We start from the raw sequence: 8,914 nt of genomic DNA on the forward strand, positions 1-8,914 counted from the left end.
GCAGGTGTGGAGATGAGCCCAGGATCCTAACACACCTGGACAAATAACCACACACCTGTACAATAAGAAGAAAAAACCTTTGTCCTAGACTGTGCAGTTTGTTCCACTTTAACAGCTGAGTTTGGTCAGTAATGTTCTTAATAGATACATTTCAACGGTGAGAATGTAAGAAGAATCCAGGAAGTAACATTGAATGATCAGCAATGAGACCACATGGCCACAAGATGGTACAATTCACTTCAGCTTTATATCAAGTCACCTTTCTCCTCTGAGTTCAGGCATTCAAAATAAAATAAAAATAAAAAAAAATTAAGGACTATTTTTCATAAAATTACATTCAAGAATGTTTTGTCCCTCATAATATAGAGCTCTCTAGTGATTGCCTGCTTTTCTCAGCATTTACTGGATTACAAGCTCAGTGAAAGACCTGAAGTTCGTTAGAAAAAATGTTGGCAGATTGAAAAATCTATCTTCAGATTTACGACTGAATCCAAAATATGCCAGAGAAGTCCAAAGAATCCTTCGGACAGACGTAAATCCATCTGCATCAGCTAAATAAAAGCTCAGAAGGATTGACCACATGTCACTGAGACACATTGTGGTTTTTGTACATTAGTTCATGCTTTTTAAATCATACAGCCAGGTCAAACACGAAGCAAGCAGAGTGGAATGTCGCAGGGAAGTCAAAACAGGAGAAGGTGTTGCACTTCAATTTTGCACATTATTGTCACGTTTACACTCTGAAATGTTCCTTTTTCCTGCATTTCTTGAAAATCCTTCAGGTCATTTGTTGCGTTCACTTGGTCCATTAAAGCGTCCTGGCAAGCTGGGTGTCCCTGCCCGTCTGCTGATCTGCTATCTGGCTATCCCAATGAAGCACCAAAGCTGCGAGGAGTGATCCAAAGCTCAAAAGACTTCACCTAAATCCTTCATAAACACAGATTGACAAGACCATCACTGCTGTAATCTGCTGAAGGGATCAGCACATGCAGCCATGGACACATCCCAAGTTCAAAACAGTTCTGCTTTTGCACTTTCAGCTTGTCGATTTAACTAAAAGTTCATCACGTGTTGAAAAAATGGTCTATTTAAGAGTAATAGAAGTAAACTTGGTCAAACTAAAAGTGAGGGAGTTTAGTTGAAGTTTACTTTTTATATACCATCAGGGGTGTGTATTGGCAAGAGTCTGAAGTAAACTAGTAACGGTAATCGGCACAACGTTGGCCTTTTTCTCAGAGCGTTGTACACAAAACTCAGGTCCATCAGGTTGCTGAACTAGAATCTATTGCTGTGAGGTTCTGCAGAACTTTGGCCCGCTTTGCTGACATCATTTTGGCTCCGTGCATTAGTGCACAGCTGCAGTGCTTCACTCGTATTTATCTGAGCCGCTACAAAGCACCTCAATCCACGTTTCTATATGCTACTGGCAGCAACGTGGCACAGAGTTTCTGTTTGGTCCCCATCCTGAGTAAAAATTAAGTGGTTCATGTCTCATAACGACAGAACAAGCTGCTTCTTGCTGAGACCTTGCAGTTGTTTTGTGCATGCAGAGCTGCTAAAAGAGGCTCAGTGTTCTCTGCTGCCAACTGGCAGTCAGAGGCTTAAGTGGAAAACAAGAGTAAGACGCTGCAGGACGCTCAGAAATGATTAAATGAATTCAAATCCATACAAATATCGCCAAATGAAATATCGCAATATATCTGCGAATCGCGTTCCCCCTTCACCCCTACTCATTTCTGTACGTTTTTGTATTGATGTTTTCTCTTCAACGAGCTTTTGCTATCTCACACCCCCATCCTCTGCCCAGCACTAACACATATTGATCAGTTATTAGCGGCTAGAAGACAACAATAGGTGAGAAAGAGAGAAGGACAGTTAAAAATGGTTCAATTCAATTCAATTTTATTTGTGTAGCGCAAATTCACAACAGTCGTCTCAATGGGCGTGAGTCGTCTAATGGTTCCCAGGAAGAGGTCGGCTCTAGTCGTTTGCATTGAAGAGCCAAGCTATCGGTCATCGCACCAGTCCCATCTGACTTACTTCATACTAATGTTGTTTGGATTTGCCTGCGACGGTCCGCAAGAACTGCACTGAACTTCTGAGCGGCGTGTATACTTTTCAAACAGCGTGATCCTCTCCAGGGTTTATTTATAACATGAACAACATCCTGCTCATTGACTTGCTGCGTCTGCGTTTGCGTCTGCGCTGAGGAAGAGGAGGCAGTAGCGGAAAAAAAGTAGCGAATTGCATTGTCTTGTCTAGTGCAAAATCAAAATAAGTAATCTTTTCCTGAATTTAATGAAAATGCACGTGGCGAGCTTTAATTTATTCGTCCCAGCATGCACTCCTGATTCTGATAGGTGTCAATATTGTTTGTAGAAACAATATTGACACCCGTGCGCAATATAGACACACGTGCGCACACACACACATGCACTACACAGTTTATGAGTCAATCATGCTCATCTAGTGGCAGATCACTTACATAACAGGAAGTAAACAGTTCAAAGAAAAACATGCATTGACATCAATTCACTTCAATCATCAACACTCGGGCTTCAAAGACCCAAAACATCAAAGGAAAACTTTCTCCCTCTCTCTCAACCGGCACAGCAGCTGCACACTTGAGGTACATTCACACCAGCCGAGGCAGCTAGCATTTAAGCGGTCATTTTTAAGGAAAACTCTACGGAAACGCCCGTAAACCAAAGATTTGGGTTTCCAAGAGTTGCTACTCAAGTTTGAAAGTCCTTTCTCGGGCTCTACGAACAAACCGATGCTGAAAGTTCAACCAGGTGAACTTCCGACTGCTTGAACGCCAAACTTTGCTGAGCTTTGACCAACCAGGGACTCGGATCTGGTACTGACTTATGTGGCGTCCTTTTCAAAACACGGAAGTACCCTGTGAAAAACAATCACGAAGGATGAATGAAGAAGTGCGGTTTGCGTCCGATCGGAACTGTTACACCACGTCTTTGATGTATCTGAATAGAGCTGAAAAAGTCAGCCTTTCACGAGATTTGCACATCTTCAACATTTTGCCTCTATAAACGGATACATGCAGAAGAAAAAGAAGAAGAAGCCCCTCCCTGGTGCTCCCCGCTTGTCTGGTGTGAGCACCACAGGCTGAACGCGCGTTCATACATGCACGCCCGGTGTGCATGTAGCGTCACGCGCATGAAGTGGTGATGTTGTCATCACTCCCTTAATGAGAATGTGTCTGATTAATAACCGTCTGTTAACTGGAACTTAAACCTAAAAGAAACGTGTAAATAACATTATTACCTCAGTCTTTAGACAGTTTATTCTTTTCTGTAGTTTTTTTTTTATTTAGGAAGAAATCCAGTCGCCTATAGAGCAATGCCCCACAGAAAAGTCCCAACCGGGATTTGAACCAAGACCTTCTCACTGTGACACAAAACCACACAGTTAACAGAGTGAAGGTGTGTTTGCACACATGGAGACCTAAATGCTAACTCATGCACAATGACGTGCTGAGGGCGCCACATCAGCGTGCGAGCTGCTCTGTTTTTGGATTACATAATAGCTTTTAATGTGCTTTAAGATGACACTTAGGGGTTAGGCAGACAGTGATGGAGCTGCAGATGGTTGCAGCGACAGTGGGAGTGCACATGCAGGCCTCTGCTCTTCCTCATCATCACAGCTTCACTGTTCATTGGAGCAGAATAAGTGCGTGTTTAATTCGTCTCGCGATAGGCTGGGACCGCTGATTTATCTTTAATGCAGTATCTTTAATGCAGTGCTGCATAGTTGGTTAAAGCCAGAATAACCTTACGGAAAAAAATGGTCAAACAAGCAGCACTATGTGGGAAATAAATGTTAATGTTCAGCAAATAAAAACTAGGTGAGAGTTCTGTCAGATGTAGCCAACTTTGCTTTCCTGTGTGCATTTGTCTTACCTTTATGTCAGAGAGAATGTACCAAACCAATTATACTATACACTCACTGGCCACTATATTAGGTCCACCTTGCTAGTGCCGGGTTGGAGCCACTTATGCTTTCAGAACTGCCTTAGTGTCATAGATTCAACAAGGTTCTGGAAACATTCCTCAGAGTTTGGTCCATGTTGACGCAGATTTGTCGGCTATACATCCATGATGCCAATCTCCTGTTCCACCACATCCCAAATTCTCTATTTGGTTGAGATCTGGTGACTGTGGAGGCCGTTTGACTCCAGAGAACTCATTACTATGTTGAAGAAACCAGTCTGAGATGATTCCAGCTTTATGACACGGTGCCTCATCCTGCTGGAAGCAGCTATCAGAAGATGGTCCACTACATAGAGAGATGGACATGGTCAGCAACAATTCTCAGGTATTGGTATGGGAACCGTGCTCCATTGGTGTAAGGGGCCCAAAGTGTGCCAAGAAAAATGCCCACCACCCCTAAACCTGTGTCATTTTGTCAGACAGTTTCTGCAGAGCAGCAGTAGTTCGTTTGAAATTTGCCTCTGAGTTGTGGCCGCATAAGTAACCTTCCTCTTAAATCCCGTGATCCTTTTGTTTACCTTCTCTTGCCCTAGCTTACAACCCATCACGACCCCAAGCTGACTTTACCGGTGCGACGACAAAGGCGAGCAGTATTGGAGTCGCACAGTTTTACCATATTTATAGAGACGCTACGCCGGCCTGTTCCCATTGTCCAATGAACGACAAGATTATACTGGGAAGGGCAGTAAACATAACAAAAAAATAAGACACAGGGCATGATATTAATGTTTTTGTATGAGGTGCAACAAATGAACAACACTTTAAACCTTTCTATGAATAAATATGTCGTTATATAAGAAATGTGTATTTATTGATGGAATCGCTTCTGCACTGTGGAGCAGTGGTTAGCGCTCTTGCCTCACAGCAAGAAGGCACCTGGTTCAAGTCACTGCTGGGGGACCTGAAAAAGAACACCAGCGGGGGACCTTTCTGTGTTAACATGTTCTCCCCGTGCATGTGTGGGTTTTCTCCAGGCTCTCCGGCTTCTTCACATGTCCAAAAACATGCTTCATAGGTTAACTGGTCACTCCAAATTGTCCTAAGGTGTGCAAGACTGTGTGATTTGTGGCCCTGCAACAGACTGGCTACCTGTCCAGGATGTCCCCTGCCTTCCTCCTCAAGTGTCAGGATAGGCTCTAGCAGCCCGCTGACCCCGTTAATATGACTCATTAACACAGCTGACACACTATGATGTTGATAGCAGCTTTACGTGTGTTTCTTAAGGTTGACGTTTCTTGTTCTTGCCTGCTGGAACAGCTAGTCCTGTACTTTGGATTAGACCTCCCCCCCCGTAACACCTCATTTTGTTGGGTTTACCTCTTGTCTTTGGACCCTTGATGTTTGAAGGTTTAAACATTGTTGTGCTTCATTGGGCTGTGGTGTGTATCACTGGCTCATGGAGTTTCTATGCACTCTGAGCCAACGACTGCTCGACAGGTATCTGCCAGCGCCACAGCTCCAAATACTGCTACAGTTTGAGCACTAAGGAGGAGCCAAAGGGTAAGGAAGCAATTCTGGCTTGGCCTCAAACTTTGAATAACTGCATGTACATTTTCTCAACATTAAATTACCAACAAAAAAAAAAAACAGCTTAATGTTTGGATTTTGGTTTCTAAAATTGATGCAAAACACTGAAACTGTAAAAAGCACAATTGTTTAAAACTCTTTAATAGAACTGTATGAAACTGGGATGTTTCTGCATGTGAAACGATCTAATGCTCCAACATTGTTGGTTACATTATGTTTTTTACTCTAAACGTATAGTATAAATTGAAACATTGGTCCAGCCATACAGAGCCTTTCCTGTGTCCACTTTGGCAAAGCTGTGGCTTTAAATAATGTAGTTTGTGGGAGCGGAGCCCACCACGTCCCCTTCTACAGACTCTGCATTGAAAGTGCGTGTTTTCAACTAAAAGCATTGGTCTTCATCATTCCTTCCTCTTCATCCTCTTGTCACCAAGCTGTCTCTCTGATTGTTTTCCTCCTCTTCTTACATCAGCAGCTCCGGTACTCTCACTTTGCAGCTCTACCTCTTTCCCTTTCTCTGTTCGTCTCTACCTCTATATTTGGTCCCAGATGCGTGAATTATTCACAGCTTTTGCATGTTTTTTTTTACTAGAAAACTATCAAGAGCTTTTAGGGTTGTCCTATTACACCTGAATGTCCACCTCTAACACGTGGAGTCCCACTGCATGCACATGCATGAAAGAACTGATGAACGGTGTCTGGGACACACGTTTTAAACACATGAGCAATAACTACTCATGACAAATATCTTTAGGCTAAACTATTTGTAAGAGCTCTCTCTCTTTAACGTCCTGTATTGTCTCCAAAACTTCTCACCATATTGAAACATGAGGATCAAAATCAAGAAAAAAGCACAGCACCGCACGGATTTAAAAATAATATGAGCGAGCAGGTCCTTGATAATAATCATGACAGCAATAAAGGCCCATTTAGAAGATAGTCTCCTGCAGCTTCCCGCTGAGTGCGTGTTGGTCCAACCAGCAAACGTTTAGCATGAAATCTGCTATAGCTGTTGATGGGGCTCCAGCTGTCATTGAACAGCAAAATCAGCGCCCAGCTACTCCCTACGGTGGCTGACAGGGCTCACACTACCTACAAAAGAAACAACGCAATGGCGTAACACGAAACTGCTATGGGATTACTTAACATGCAATGGCATTTCCCCAAACCCAACAGCATTACCCAAAACACAAGGCCATTATCCAAAACGCAACAGCATTACCGAAAACGCAATGCTATTACCCAAAAAGCAACAGCATTACCCATAACGCAACAGCATTACCCAAAACGCAATGCCATTATCCAAAACACAAGGCCATTATCCAAATCGCAACAGCATTACCCGAAAACGCAATGCTATTACCCAAAAAGCAACAGCATTACCCATAACGCAACAGCATTACCCAAAACGCAATGCCATTACCCAAAAAGCAACAGCATTAAGCGAAAACGCAACAGCATTACCCAAAACGCAATGCCATTACCCAAAAAGCAACAGCATTACCCAAAACGCAATGCTATTACCCAAAACGCAATGCTATTACCCAAAACGCAACAGCATTACCCAAAACGCAACAGCATTACCTAAAACGCAATGCTATTACCCAAAAAGCAACAGCATTACCCGAAAACGCAACAGCATTACCCAAAAAGCAATGCTATTACCCAAAACGCAATGCCATTACCCAAAACGCAACAGCATTAACCAAAACGCAACAGCATTACCTAAAACGCAATGCTATTACCCAAAAAGCAACAGCATTACTCGAAAACGCAATGCCATTACCCAAAACGCAACGGCATTACCCAAACGCAACGGCATTACCCAAAACGCAACGGCATTACCCAAAACGCAACAGCATTACCCAAAACGCAACAGCATTACCCAAAACGCAACAGCATTACCCGAAAACGCAACAGCATTACCCGAAAACGCAACAGCATTACCCAAAACGCAACAGCATTACCCAAAACGCAACAGCATTACCCAAAACGCAATGCTATTACCCAAAAAGCAACAGCATTACCCAAAACGCAACAGCATTACCCAAACGCAACGGCATTACCCAAAACGCAACGGCATTACCCAAAACGCAACAGCATTACCCAAAACGCAACAGCATTACCCAAAACGCAACAGCATTACCCAAACGCAACGGCATTACCCAAAACGCAATGCCATTACCCAAAACGCAACAGCATTACCCAAACGCAACGGCATTACCCAAAACGCAACGGCATTTCCCAAAACGCAACAGCATTACCCAAAACGCAACAGCATTACCCAAAACGCAACAGCATTACCCGAAAACGCAACAGCATTACCCGAAAACGCAACAGCATTACCCAAAACGCAACAGCATTACCCAAAACGCAATGCTATTACCCAAAAAGCAACAGCATTACTCGAAAACGCAATGCCATTACCCAAAACGCAACAGCATTACCCAAACGCAACGGCATTACCCAAAACGCAACAGCATTACCCAAAACGCAACAGCATTACCCAAAACGCAACAGCATTACATAAAACGCAATGCTATTACCCAAAAAGCAACAGCATTACTCGAAAACGCAATGCCATTACCCAAAACGCAACAGCATTACCCAAACGCAACGGCATTACCCAAAACGCAACAGCATTACCCAAAACGCAACAGCATTACCCTGAAAACGCAACAGCATTACCCAAAATGCAATGCTATTACCCAAAACGCAACAGCATTACCTAAAACGCAATGCTATTACCCAAAACGCAACAGCATTACCCAAAACGCAATGCTATTACCCAAAAAGCAACAGTATTACTCGAAAACGCAATGCCATTACCCAAAACGCAACAGCATTACCCAAACGCAACGGCATTACCCAAAACGCAACAGCATTACCCAAAACGCAACAGCATTACCCAAAAAGCAACAGCATTACTCGAAAACGCAATGCCATTACCCAAAACGCAACAGCATTACCCAAACGCAACAGCATTACCCAAAACGCAACAGCATTACCCAAAACGCAACAGCATTACCCGAAAACGCAACAGCATTACCTAAAACGCAATGCTATTACCCAAAAAGCAACAGCATTACTCGAAAACGCAATGCCATTACCCAAAACGCAACAGCATTACCCAAACGCAACGGCATTACCCAAAACGCAACAGCATTACCTAAAACGCAATGCTATTACCCAAAAAGCAACAGCATTACTCAAAACGCAACGGCCATACCCAAAAACGCAACAACATGAACCGCATCACAACCAAAATGGAACACATCAGAAAATATGCATCTACGCTTTTTGTCTAACACTAGGTAAAGTTACGTTTGGTAAGTATAGCTAAGCTGGCTCATTTGGCTCGCCCTGTTCAGTCAGCT

This window comes from Oryzias latipes, chromosome 23 (genome assembly GCF_002234675.1).
Source record: "Oryzias latipes chromosome 23, ASM223467v1".
Classification (NCBI taxonomy): domain Eukaryota; kingdom Metazoa; phylum Chordata; class Actinopteri; order Beloniformes; family Adrianichthyidae; genus Oryzias; species Oryzias latipes.